The sequence below is a fragment of the Cannabis sativa genome, chromosome 3, assembly GCF_029168945.1.
Source record: "Cannabis sativa cultivar Pink pepper isolate KNU-18-1 chromosome 3, ASM2916894v1, whole genome shotgun sequence".
Classification (NCBI taxonomy): Eukaryota; Viridiplantae; Streptophyta; class Magnoliopsida; order Rosales; family Cannabaceae; genus Cannabis; species Cannabis sativa.
This window is the reverse complement of record NC_083603.1, coordinates 14,051,606-14,066,088: the sequence shown is the minus strand read 5'-3', so window position 1 is coordinate 14,066,088 and position 14,483 is coordinate 14,051,606. Positions and strand designations below refer to the sequence as shown.

The 14,483-nt window shown below is 42.4% G+C and overlaps 1 long non-coding RNA gene across 1 annotated transcript; it reads left to right on the top strand.

Annotated features, from left to right (window-relative positions):
* The first annotated feature begins 552 nt into the window (after window positions 1-552).
* On the top strand, window positions 553-1,291 carry LOC133035431 (uncharacterized). Its single transcript, XR_009686648.1, has 2 exons — window positions 553-586; window positions 1,063-1,291. It is a non-coding gene; the product is annotated as an uncharacterized LOC133035431 (long non-coding RNA).
* The last annotated feature ends 13,192 nt before the right edge of the window (window positions 1,292-14,483 follow it).

Here is a 14,483-nt window from a genome sequence, read left to right as displayed (position 1 = left end):
TTGAATTTTGATGCATAAATATGTGTTTTAGACCCTATAATATTTCCTAGCTGCTCTAAGTGGATTAATTGTGATTTTGGTTGTGAAAAGCAAGCTTGAGTTCATGGAACTCAAGCTTGGTGCTTTAATGGCACTTTTTGATTTTTAGTGCAATTGTTGGGTTTAAGTTGTGGAATATGTTTATTATGACATATATTGATGCTACGGAAAGTTTGGGAATGTTTGGGGATGATTTGAGTGAGTTTTGGGGGTTTAAAGATTGAGAAATTTCGTGTTCTTCGCCGACAACCGGAATTCCGGTTGGTTCATCCGGAATTCCGGTTGGAGTTCATCGGGAAATGCTGAAATTTGTTTTGGCCATAACTTTTGACTCGGGACTCTGTTTGGGACGTTCTTTATACCGTTGGAAAGCTCTTTTCGAGCTCTATGTGATTATCTGTATTTGAAATGCCATGAATTTATTTTATGAATGTGAAATCAGGGGTTAACCCTATTTGTGAAAATCTCGGATTGTGTGTGACTAGGATTACCGGCACACAGTCGGGAGCACCGGGGATTTGGAATCTCTACTATTGCGGGACAACAGGTAAGACAGTGATTAGCACGTAGAGTATGCGCAGTGGCGCTTATGTTGAGAATGATATGCATGAATGTTAAGTAACCGGGATTAGGGTTATTACCCTAATAGGAACGGTTTAATAGCCTAGGGTTATTACCCTAGTGATGTATGTGTATAAATGCCATGCCATGTTAATTGAAATGAGATTTAAGGATTATGTGCTCAAGGCATAATCAGGTTGGACTCGGTACTCGTAACCGAGATGAACCGCTTCTAAGGCCTTAATGTATTTAGACGTGTGAGAGTAACACGTGGGTCTACGTCACGTAGATTTAATTAGATGTGTGAGCGCAACACATAGGTCTACGCCACGTAGACATAAATGGGCATGATGAAATAATGATCAGGTCTGTGCTATACAGACATATGTGAATGAGCATAATATATTTGTTATGATTTATACTGTCTTGCTGGGCTTGGCTCACGGGTGCTCTACTGTGCAGGAAAGGGTAAGGCATTAGCTGATCAGCCATGAGTTTCAGGAGCAGGGCGAAGAATGTACATGTTCATGCCACTTTAGACCAAGCGGGTTATGGGTCTAACAGTGTTGACTTTTGTATTCTGTTTTGCCGCTTAGGTCGGCTAGTAAGAAAGAACTTGTAATAAGTTTGTAAATATTTTTGGGATCCCAACTATTTTGAAAAGTTTAAATATATTACAAGTTTATTTTCAGTCTGTTTAATATAAAAGTTTAAATTCTGCGCTATTTTAATTAGTAATCCCGGTTAGGGGATTAGGGCTTCATAAGTATTTTGGGTAGCGTGCCTAATTATTTAGGGCACAATTAGTCGGGACTTGAAGATTACCACATCACATGACACTCTGTATAAGAGAGTGGTAGACTTGGCCTTAATTGCTGAGGAGGCCGAGCAGCAAGTAATGAAGGAGCAGGCTGCAAAGGATGCCGCCATGGCATCAAACCCTCCTGCTGGTGGTAATGTCAGCAAGGGGACCGACAGTGGCAACCCTGAGCACAAACGGAAGGCTGAGGCTTCCGGAGCTTCAGGGGGAAATAGAAAGTTACGGGGAAACAGAGGTGGCCGTCAGGGTCGCGGGTCCTCATTCCGATCATATCCAGAATGTTCTAAATGCAAGAAGCATCATCCTGGTGAGTGCCGAGCCAAGGCATGTTTCCATTGTGGCATGGTGGGCCACTTTATCAGAGACTGTCCCCAAGCCAAGAGAGAAGAGCCTAAGAAGAATGTTGCTCAGAACCCGGGGCGACTTTTCACTATAACTCAGGCAGATGCTGATGCTAGTCCGTCAGTTGTGACAGGTCAGTTATCTATTAATGGTTGTGCTTATACTGTGTTATTTGATTCGGGAGCTACTCATTCATATGTATCAAGTAGAGTGATAGAAAGTTTACATAAGCCATGTGATATTTATGTTTCGGGGTTTGGAACCCTGTTACCCTCGGGAGACCTGATAATATCCACAAGGTGGATTCGGTCCTTGTCTTTTTGGATTGACGGTTGTGAGTTGACCGCCAATCTAATTGAGCTGCAATTATCTGATTTTGACATAATCCTGGGAATGGATTTTCTGTCAAAATATGGAGCGATGATTGACTGCAAACGGAAGATGGTGGTGTTTGAGCCCGACAGTGCTAACCCTGCGGTGTTCGTGGGTAAACTTCAAGGAGCACGCATACCGAGAATATCACTATTGAAAGCTAAAGACCTGATGGGTAGAGGTTGTCTAGGGTTCATAGTTACTACAGTGGACACTAGCCAACCTGTGACATCAGGGCCTGAGAATACGAGATTGGTATGTGAGTTCCTTGATGTCTTTCCAGAAGATTTGCCAGGATTGCCACCTGTTCGGGAAATTGAATTTGTTATTGAATTGGCTCCGGGAGTGGATCCAGTGTCTAAGGCACCGTACCGAATGGCTCCAGCTGAGTTGAAGGAATTGAAGATACAATTGCAAGAGTTACTGAATCTGGGATTCATCAGACCGAGCTACTCACCTTGGGGTGCTCCGGTTTTGTTTGTGAAGAAGAAAGACGGAACCCTGCGAATGTGTATTGACTACCGGGAGTTGAACAAGCTTACCATTAAGAACAAGTATCCTTTACCTCGAATTGATGATCTGTTTGATCAACTGAAGGGAAAGACGGTCTTTTCCAAGATTGATCTTCGCTCAGGCTATCATCAGCTGAGAATTCGAGAGGAAGATATCCCGAAAACTGCGTTTCGTACTCGGTATGGACACTATGAATTTCTTGTGATGTCTTTTGGACTCACTAATGCCCCGGCGGCATTCATGGATTTGATGAATCGAGTGTTTAAGGATTACCTGGATAGGTTTGTGATTGTGTTTATCGATGACATTTTGGTGTACTCTGAGTCAGAAGAAGAGCATGAATTGCATCTCAGAGCGGTTTTGCAAAGATTACGGGATCACAAGCTTTATGCTAAGTTCAAAAAGTGTGAATTCTGGTTATCTCGTGTCTCATTTTTGGGGCACATAGTGGATAAAGATGGGATCATGGTGGATCCGGCTAAAATTGAAGCTGTACGGGATTGGCCAGTACCGAAGTCAGCTACAGAGGTCAGAAGTTTTCTGGGTTTGGCTGGTTATTATCGTCGGTTCGTTGAGGGTTTTTCAAAGATTGCTGTACCCTTAACGGAGCTGACCCGAAAGAACCAGAAGTTTGTTTGGACTGATCGGTGTGAGAAAAGTTTCCTGGAGTTAAAGCAACGCTTGATTACCGCTCCTGTACTAACTCTTCCTTCAGATAAGGAAAAGTTTGTGGTATATTGTGATGCCTCGAGACAGGGTCTCGCCGTGTGCTTATGCAGGCTGGGAGGGTAATAGCTTATGCTTCTCGGCAGTTAAAGGAGTACGAGCAGAGGTACCCTACTCACGATTTAGAACTCGCAGCAGTGGTATTTGCGCTAAAGATTTGGCGGCATTACCTTTATGGCGAGAAATGTGAGATATACACTGATCATAAAAGTCTGAAATACTTCTTCACCCAGAAGGACTTGAATATGAGACAAAGACGTTGGCTAGAATTGGTGAAGGATTATGATTGTGAGATCCTTTATCATCCTGGTAAAGCCAATGTGGTTGCTGACGCTTTGAGTAGAAAAGGTCAGAGTCAGTTGAGTACTATGAAGCAAATCTCCCGACAGTTAGCAAATGAAATGACTCGAGCTCAGATTGAGTTGGTTGTGGGGCAATTGGCTAATATTACCCTACAATCCACTCTTTTAGAGAGAATTAAAGAAGCACAAAAGCAAGATTCAGAGTTGATAAAAACCCGAGCTAGGGTTTTGGCTGGGAATGCTAGTGATTTCTCAGTAGATGAAACGGGAATGTTGAGATTTGGAAGTCGAGTTTGTGTGCCTATGAATGAAAACATTAAGAAAGAGATCATGGATGAGTCTCACACAACTCCTTATTCAGTTCATCCAGGGTCGACAAAGATGTACCAAGACCTGAAAGCCATGTTTTGGTGGCCAGGCATGAAGAATGACATCGCTGAGTATGTTGCAAAGTGCCTTACATGTCAGCAAGTGAAAGCTGAACACCAGCGACCTGCAGGGTTGCTGCAACCACTGAAAATACCAGAATGGAAATGGGAAGATATAGCTATGGACTTCGTGGTAGGTATGCCTAGAACCACGGGACAATTTGACTCTGTGTGGGTCATAGTGGACAGGTTTACAAAGTCTGCTCACTTTTTACCTGTTCGGACGAATTTCTCCATTGATCAGTATGCTGAATTATATGTTAGAGAAATTGTTCGTCTGCACGGTGTCCCAAAGTCCATTGTGTCGGATAGAGATCCGAAGTTTACATCGAGATTCTGGGAGAGTCTGCATCGAGCTATGGGAACTCAGTTAAAGTTCAGCACAGCTTTTCATCCTCAGACGGATGGGCAATCCGAGAGGACCATTCAGATTTTAGAGGACATGCTACGGGCATGTGTGCTTGACTTTGAGGGATCATGGGTAAAGTACCTTCCCCTGATCGAGTTTTCTTATAATAACAGCTATCAGGCAACAATCGGGATGGCTCCCTATGAACTTTTGTATGGAAGAAAATGTAGATCACCCATTCACTGGGATGAAGTGGGTGAAAGAAAGTTCCTGGGTCCCGAAGCTGTTCAGAAAACAAGTGAGGCAGTTGATAAGATTAGAGCGCGAATGCTCGCGGCTCAGAGTAGGCAAAAGAGTGATGCTGATCCAAAGCGTCGAGATATTGATTTTCAAGTCGGGGACATGGTATTTCTCCGAATATCTCCGATGAAAGGCATAAAACGCTTTGGGAAGAAAGGAAAGCTTAGCCCGAGGTTCATTGGACCTTTTGAAATCCTTGAGAGGATAGGGCAAGTAGCGTACAGGTTGGCTATGCCCCCAGCGCTGGCAGCTGTACATAATGTGTTTCATGTTTCAATGCTTCGGAAATATGTCTCAGACTCGTCCCATGTTCTGAGTTATGAAGCATTGGAACTTACCCCGGACTTGTCATACGAGGAACAACTAGTGCAGATACTTGATAGAAGAGAAAAAGTCTTGAGAAGCAAGACAGTGGCACTGGTGAAAGTACTGTGGAGGAACAGTAAAGTAGAAGAGGCAACCTGGGAACTCGAGACGGATATGCGACGAAATATCGGAGTTGTTCAGGTAAATTTCGGGACGAAATTTCTATAAGGAGGGGGTAATTGTAATACCCGGAATTAAGAAATGGATTAGCAAAACCCTAACTAGATAATTATGTATAATTGAGGAAATTATATTATTATATAATTTAATATATGTGATTTTATATGAATTTTAATATATTAAAGACCCCGTTGGTGAGCCAGGGGCATTTTGGTAATTATGACCCGAGAAGGGTAAAATCATGAAATTAATTTAATTACGTGCTTAATATAACTATATTATTATATAGTATGCCTGTGTTGTCTTTTCAGGTGTGTTCTGACAGGTTAGCGCGGTATAGTCACAACCGGGAATTTCGGGCCGAACCGGGTTCGGGCCCGAAATGTAAATTGGATTGATTATTTGGCATTTTATTTGATGAATGATAATCTGAAATTTATTTGAAATTAATTGAGTATTGAAATGACTTATTTACCCTTGTGAGGGTGTAGGTGTGAATAATAAGCCATGAGGGCATTTTGGTCATTTGACCCCTATTTACTATGTTTGATTAAAATTGATTTTTGATGAAATGAAAAGCAATTTTCTGGTTTTGCTTTCCTCTTGGCCGACCCCCTCTCTCTCCCAAACCCTCTTGTTATTTACAAGTTGAATTTGAAGAAAATTGGTGTGAATTGGAGCTAATTTTTGGAGCTTGATTGTGGGGATTATTCTTGCTTAGTCTTGAGGTATTCTCTACAGTTTTTAATTGAGTTTCTAATTGATTTTCCTTGCTGAATTTTATGCTTTAATAGCATGTATAGTTGATGTGTTCTTGTGTATGCATGTTGTTAAGTTTGGTGTTTAATCTTGGTGAAATTGCATGATTTAGTTGGGACTTATGTTTGTTGAGTTTGGAGTAAGATTTTAGGGTATTTTCTAGGTTGAAAATACATGTTTTATTTGGTCTTGAGCTGCTGGAAAATATTGGAAAGATGTTAGTTTGAAGCTCAAGTTTAGAGCTTGAAGTTTTGGAGTTTAAGGCATGATTTTAATTATTGTGCAATCTGAAATTATGGGGTTTATTGTTGAATTTTGATGCATAAATATGTGTTTTAGACCCTATAATATTTCCTAGCTGCTCTAAGTGGATTAATTGTGATTTTGGTTGTGAAAAGCAAGCTTGAGTTCATGGAACTCAAGCTTGGTGCTTTAATGGCACTTTTTGATTTTTAGTGCAATTGTTGGGTTTAAGTTGTGGAATATGTTTATTATGACATATATTGATGCTCTGGAAAGTTTGGGAATGTTTGGGGATGATTTGAGTGAGTTTTGGGGGTTTAAAGATTGAGAAATTTCGTGTTCTTCGCCGGACAACCGGAATTTCGGTTGGTTCATCTGGAATTCCGGTTGGAGTTCATCGGGAAATGCTGAAATTTGTTTTGGCCATAACTTTTGACTCGGGACTCCGTTTGGGACGTTCTTTATACCGTTGGAAAGCTCTTTTCGAGCTGTATGTGATTATCTGTATTTGAAATGCCATGAATTTATTTTATGAATGTGAAATCAGGGGTTAACCCTATTTGTGAAAATCCCGGATTGTGTGTGACTAGGATTACCGGCACCTGGTCAGGAGCACCCGGGGATTTGGAATCTCTACTATTGCGGGACAACAGGTAAGACAGTGATTAGCACGTAGAGTATGCGCAGTGGCGCTTATGTTGAGAATGATATGCATGAATGTTAAGTAACCGGGATTAGGGTTATTACCCTAATAGGAACGGTTTAATAGCCTAGGGTTATTACCCTAGTGATGTATGTGTATAAATGCCATGCCATGTTAATTGAAATGAGATTTAAGGATTATGTGCTCAAGGCATAATCAGGTTGGACTCGGTACTCATAACCGAGATGAACCGCTTCTAAGGCCTTAATGTATTTAGACGTGTGAGAGTAACACGTGGGTCTACGTCACGTAGATTTAATTAGATGTGTGAGCGCAACACATAGGTCTACGCCACGTAGACATAAATGGGCATGATGAAATAATGATCAGGTCTGTGCTATACAGACATATGTGAATGAGCATAATATATTTGTTATGATTTATACTGTCTTGCTGGGCTTGGCTCACGGGTGCTCTCTTGTGCGGGGAAAGGGTAAGGCATTGGGCGATCGGCCATGAGTTTCGGGAGCGGGGGCGAAGAATGTACATGTTCATGCCACTTCAGACCAAGCGGGTTATGGGTCTAACAGTGTTGACTTTTGTATTCTGTTTTGCCGCTTAGGTCGGCTAGTAAGAAAGAACTTGTAATAAGTTTGTAAATATTTTTGGGATCCCAACTATTTTGAAAAGTTTAAATATATTACAAGTTTATTTTCAGTCTGTTTAATATAAAAGTTTAAATTCTGCGCTATTTTAATTAGTAATCCCGGTTAGGGGATTAGGGCTTCATAAGTATTTTGGGTAGCGTGCCTAATTATTTAGGGCGTTACAATAAGTGATACGCTAAATCACTTCCCGGGGACTTAAACTAGGAACTAAAAGTTTTCCTATCGATAAAAAGCATGGCAATACCCCAAAAACATAAAATCGAGGAAAACTAGAGTTCCTGAATTTTCCCCAACCGGTAGACCGGTTGCCCAACCGGAATTCCGGTTCTGGGAAATTTAAGAACCCCATCCAGAATTCCGGATGTACAACCGGAATTCCGGTTCCTCGCAGGCAGCAATTCAAATTTCACACTTTGCTCAAATCAACACCAAACCATACCAAAACTTCCAGACTTGTACTAAACATCGCCTAGAACACTTCTAAAGCATCAAATCCACCCAGAACGCACATAAACAAAAATCACCATTAAAGCTCAAGCTTTGAGTTCCAAACTCAAACTTGGTTAAACCTAGCTAACATGCATTCACTTCAGCCCAAATCAACTTAATCATACATATAAAAGCTTCTGAAAACACAAGAATTTGACCACAACAGATACAACAACAAAACTCACAATTTCATGTTGAAAACTCAAGCTTTTGCATAGAAAATTCATAACTCAAGCAACCTAACTATCATGCATTAATAATAGTTCACATATCCTCAACTTAACATGCTTAAATCTCAGAAATTAACCACAAACTCACAGCAGCAACAACATCAAATAATCATGCATGCAACTCATATTTTTCCTCATTTTTTTCAAGAAAAGAAAGGAAGAAAAGCTAGAGAGCACCTACCACAATAAGAGTTCACAAATTTAGGTTGAAACAAGCTTGTAATCTCAAGAAAATGGCCAGCTTCTTGCTGCTCCAAGAGGGCCGAAATAGAGAGAGAGTTGAGAGAAAAAAAAATGGTTTTCCTTTGAATATTTTCTAACTTTCTAATTTTTTAAAACTTTGAAAAATAAAAGATAGGAAATCAATATATTCATTTCAGCCAACAATTAAAATTAAATAACACTTAATTCAATTAAATAAAGCCCACTAAAGGACAAAATATCATTGGGGCAAAAAGACCATTTTACCCCTCCACACTAAAATAACATAAATAACACTAAAGGGGTATTTTTGGGAAATTCTAAATTCTCGGCCATTCCCGACATTCCTAATGTCTAATAAACCGTACCAAACTACTAACATACTAAGTTGTGATTTTACTGAGCCAAACACTGAGTTCCAAAATACCGGGCACCGGAATGCAAAATTATGAAAACTACTACATGACATAAAAATGCATCTCTGAATTCAATAATAACAGTATAATAAATTATTTAAATAGCTATAAATAATTTGATAATTAAACGTGTTTATCTGCTAATTTCCAAATTAAACTAAGCAGTCTTTACAATTATTCCCCCCTTAAAAGGATTTCGTCCCCGAAATCTAACCTGAACTTGATATTGAGCTCTCATATCTGACTCTGGCTCCCAGGTGGCTTCCTCCACCTTGCTGTTTCTCCAGAGAACTTTGACCAATGCTATGGTCTTATTCCGAAGGACTTTATCCCTTCTATCCAGGATCTGCACTGGCTGTTCCTCATAAGTCATGTCTGGCTGCAGTTCTAGGCTCTCATAACTGAGTATATGAGAGGGATCTGAAACGTATTTTCTCAACATCGAGACATGGAATACGTTGTGAACTGCTGATAAGGCTGGAGGCAATGCTAACCGATATGCCACTTGACCTATCTTCTCGAGAATCTCGAAAGGTCCTGTAAATCTAGGGCATAACTTGCCTCTTTTCCCTAGACATTTAATCCCCTTCATCGGAGATACCCGTAAAAACACATGTTCCCCTACTTGGAACTCAACATCTCTGCGTTTCGGATCTGCGTAACTCTTCTGTCTGCTCTGTGAGGCAAGCATTCTAGCTTTTATCTTCTCTATCGCCTCATTGGTCCACTGAACTGACTCTGGACCTAGGTATTTCCTCTCCCCTGTCTCATCCCAGTGGATAGGGGATCTACACTTCCTACCGTACAACAGTTCATAGGGAGCCATCACTATTGTACTCTGATAACTGTTGTTGTAAGAAAATTCTATCAGCGGTAGATATTTATTCCATGAGCCTTCAAAATCCATAACACAGGCTCTCAACATGTCCTCCAATATCTGAATTGTCCTTTCAGACTGACCATCTGTCTGAGGATGGAATGCTGTACTGAATTTCAGCTTTGTACCCATTGCTCGCTGCAAACTCTGCCAAAATTTGGAGGTGAACTTCAGATCCCTGTCCGAAACTATAGACTTCGGTACCCCGTGAAGTCTTACAATCTCTCTGACGTACAATTCTGCCAACTGATCCACTGTAAATGTTGTTCTAACAGGCATAAAATGAGTAGATTTCGTGAATCGATCCACCACTACCCAGATGGAATCAAACAAACCCGTGGTCCTAGGTAACCCGACCACAAAGTCCATCGTGATATCTTCCCACTTCCATTCTGGTAGGGTTAGAGGCTGCAACAACCCTGCTGGTCTCTGATGTTCAGCCTTAATCTGTTGACAAGTGAGGCATCTCGATACGAATTCTACCAAATTCTTCTTCATACCGCTCCACCAGAAGTACAGTTTGAGATCTTGGTACATTTTAGTGATGCCGTGATGCAGAGAATACGGGGTAGAATGAGCCTCCTCAAAGATCTCATTCCTGAGTTCCACACTATTCGGAACACAAACCCTAGCTTTATACAAAAGCATCCCGTTATCTGACACTGAAAAGTCCCTGGCTTGACCAGCCAAAACCTCATCTCTGATCTTCACTAACTCTGGATCAGTCATCTGAGCGACGTTAATTCTTTCCAATAGATCAGATTGCAGCGTTAAGTTGTGAAGCTGACCTACCACAAACTCAATGCTGTATCTAACCATATCCTTCGCTAGCTGAGGTGACATCTGGACCATGCTAGCTACCTGCCCGGGACCCTTTCTGCTCAGGGCATCGGCCACTACATTGGCCTTCCCCGGGTGATAGAGAATCTCACAGTCATAATCTTTCACTAATTCCAACCAACGCCTTTGTCTCATATTCAAATCCTTCTGAGTAAAGAAATACTTGAGACTTTTATGGTCGGTATAGATTTCACACCTTTCTCCATAAAGGTAATGCCGCCAAATCTTCAATGCAAAAACCACTACGGCCAACTCTAGATCATGAGTCGGGTATCACTGTTCATAATCCTTTAACTGACGGGAGGCATAAGCGATAACCCGATCGACTTGCATCAACACACACCCCAGACCATGTCTGGATGCATCACAATAAACTACGAACTTCTCATTGTCTGAAGGCAAAGCTAGCACTGGAGCAGTAATCAATCTCTGCTTCAGCTCCTGAAAACTAGCTTCGCACTTGTCTGACCAGATAAATCGCTGATTCTTCTTTGTAAGTTCGGTTAGGGGCATTGAAATTTTAGAGAACCCTTCCACGAACCTACGGTAGTACCCAGCTAAACCCAAGAAGCTTCTAATCTCTGTGACTGTCTTCGATCTCGGCCAATCCCTGAAGGATTCGATCTTCCCAGGATCCACCTTGATCCCATCTTTGCTCACAATGTGCCCTAGGAAGGACACCTGAGATAGCCAGAATTCACATTTCTTGAACTTGGCATAAAGCTTGTGTTCCCGAAGTCGTTGCAGTACCATCTGAAGATGTAATTCATGCTCCTCTTCTGATTGAGAGTACACGAGGATGTCGTCGATAAACACAATCACACAGATATCGAGGAAATCCTTGAATACTCTATTCATCAAGTCCATGAATGTTGCAGGAGCATTGGTTAGTTCGAACGCAATAACTAGGAATTCGTAATGTCCATACCTAGTGCAGAAAGCCGTCTTCGGAATGTCCTCCTCTCGGATTCTCAACTGATGATAACTTGAACGGAGATCAATCTTAGAAAAGACCGTCTTCCCCTGAAGCTGATCGAACAAATCATCGATCCTAGGTAATGGATATTTATTCTTCACCATCAGCTTGTTCAATTCTCTGTAGTCGATGCACATCCTCATAGATCCATCTTTCTTCTTGACGAATAAAACCGGGGCTCCCCAGGGTGACACACTGCGCCGAATAAACCCTATGTCAAGCAACCCTTGGAGTTGAATCTTTAACTCCTTAAGTTCAGCTGGAGCCATTCTATATGGGGCTTTGGAAACCGGTTCCACCCCTGGTGCCAAATCTATCACGAAGTCAATTTCCCGCTGAGGTGGTAACCCTAGAAGTTCTTCGGGAAAACATCTAAAAATTCCCGAACCACCTTGATGTCCTCTGGCCGAATGGTATCTGGCCGAGTGGTGTCCACCACCACGGCCAGAAACCCTAAACATCCACCATGCAATAAATCCCTAGCTGACATGGCCGAAATTACCGGAATCCGAGATCCGCGAACTGAACCAACGAACACGAATGGTTCTTCACTCTCCGGTTGGAAGATCACCATCTTTCTTTTGCAATCAATACTCGCCGAATATTTAGATAGGAAATTTATTCCTAAAATAATATCGAACTCTACTAAGCTTATCTCTATCAAGTCAGCACTTAACTCTCTACCATCTATTCTGATCGGCATAGACCTAATCCACCTTTTAGAGATAACTAACTCTCCGCCAGGTAATAGGGTTCCAAACTCTGATTCATATCTATCATACGGTCTATCCAATTTACTAAAGATTCTGGCAGCCACACAAAAACATCCTTGACTTAAGCACTCACCCGGAGGATGCCTCTTACTAATGAGACACTCCTGGTAGGAATAACAGGTCTCAACACTACCCTGACGACCGCCTTGATTCTGGTTCCCTCGGAACCTCTTGATCTGCCTCGAGCCACCGGATGCAGTGGATGCTCTCCTCTTCTGGTCCATGGCCGAACCACTACTCCCCCTGCTAAAGTCTAATGCAAGAGGGGTAGGAGCCCCGCCACTGGCCGGAGTACTAGCTGACTCTGACATACATCCAACTGCGCTTTCAGCTTGCAGTGCCTTCTCACCATCTCAGCATAGGTGGTCTTGTCGTCCGTAGTGATCATCAAGTCATGTTTAATCTTTGCATTTAACCCGTCCAGGTACTTCTCTTTCTGGCTGAAGTCGGTTGGCACAATTCCCGAGGCTAACCTCGCCAACCGGTCGAACTGAGTAGTATAATCGGTCACGCTCATATTCTCTCGCTGGGTCAGGTGGGCGAACTCTTTCCTCTTGGCGCTTCTGACTGCCTCATTATAATACTTGGCGTTGAAGAGTTCTCGGAACCTTTCCCAGGTCATGGTGGTGACGTCATGGATCTGAGACACCATGTCCCACCAGACCAGAGCGTCTTCTTGAAACCGGAAGGTGGCACATACCAGTCTATCATTACCGGTGACACCCATGAAGTTCAGGATCTTGGTAATCACCGTCAGCCACTACTCGACCTTCATCACCTCTGGACCTCCCAAGAAAACTGGAGGTGCTTGCTTCCAGAACCGTTCATACAAAGGTTCCAATCTGTTGGCCGCCACAACTAATTCGGCCTGAACAGCAGGGGCAGGTGCCACTGGAACTACTGGCACCGGAACTTCAGGAGCACCCTGCTGTCTCAACCTCTGAATCTCAAGGTCTTTCTCTTCTATTCTGCCTTGCATTTCTGCAAACCTAACGTCCCAATTCTGGGCTCCCTGATCGACTTGGGGAGCCTGTGGCGAGTTGACATCACCCCGACCACGAGCCCTGCCCCTAGGACCTCTACCTCGGCCCATAACACTTGGGGGGAAAACTGAGCTCCTTGACCTTGTTCTGACCCGACTGAGATGCCCTGACTCCTAATATTTTGTCTGGCGTCCATCTAGTCTGAACAGCCTCGAAATCCCGAGTTGGCACTTCAGGTCACGATCATCGAGAGCTTACTAATGCCGCTTAATTTGGAAATTAAAACGAAACATGCGCCTATTCTACTATCAGGCTACTAACATGCTTCCTATCAGGCTTTTCTTATTCAAATAAATAAATAAACTACTAAAGCAATAAAGGCTTACTAAACCGTGGAACGAGCTAACTGCTGATGATGATTGTACATGTCGTGACGATCTTCGAAAGACAACCTGGCGGCTCTGATACCAAATTGTAACACCCTAACTAGCATAGGCGTATTACGTGATTTTTAAACATGCTGTGCAGCTCGTTGCTAATCAACGAGGTTTATGGAAAACGTGATTATTTAAAATTTTTGCTTTTTAATTAAACTTGTGAAATATTTATACAAAAGACTCGGGATCCCGATTACAAAATCATTTACAAAAGTTTACTGTTCATACAAAATAATTGTCGCCTAGCGACTAGTTACAAAAATAGCCTTGCTGTCCCGAGGATCGTACGCTCCAGGCCTAACCGCCCCGACATGTACAATCTTCATAGGCACGTTCAGGGTCCATCAGCTCTAGCCTTGCCTTTACCTACACATAAGCATAGCACTGTGAGTCGACAGACTCAGTAAGAAAAGCATAATAATATTCATACATAAATCCCGGTCATGGTCAGACGCCCATACCCCTGACGATAACCCTAACTGCCGTGTCCAACACGATACTGAGTCCCCGTAACTGCCGTGTCCAACACGATACTAAGTTCTGAATGTTCATAGGGACGGTACTATTGACAAGTAACAACCTGATCGGTCGAACAAGTCATACTCCGGCTGCTGGTCATACTCCAGCCTGTACCGACGTGTTCCATTATCAGCCTGATCGGTCGAACCGGTCATACTCCGGCTGCTGGTCATACTTTAGCCTGTACCGAC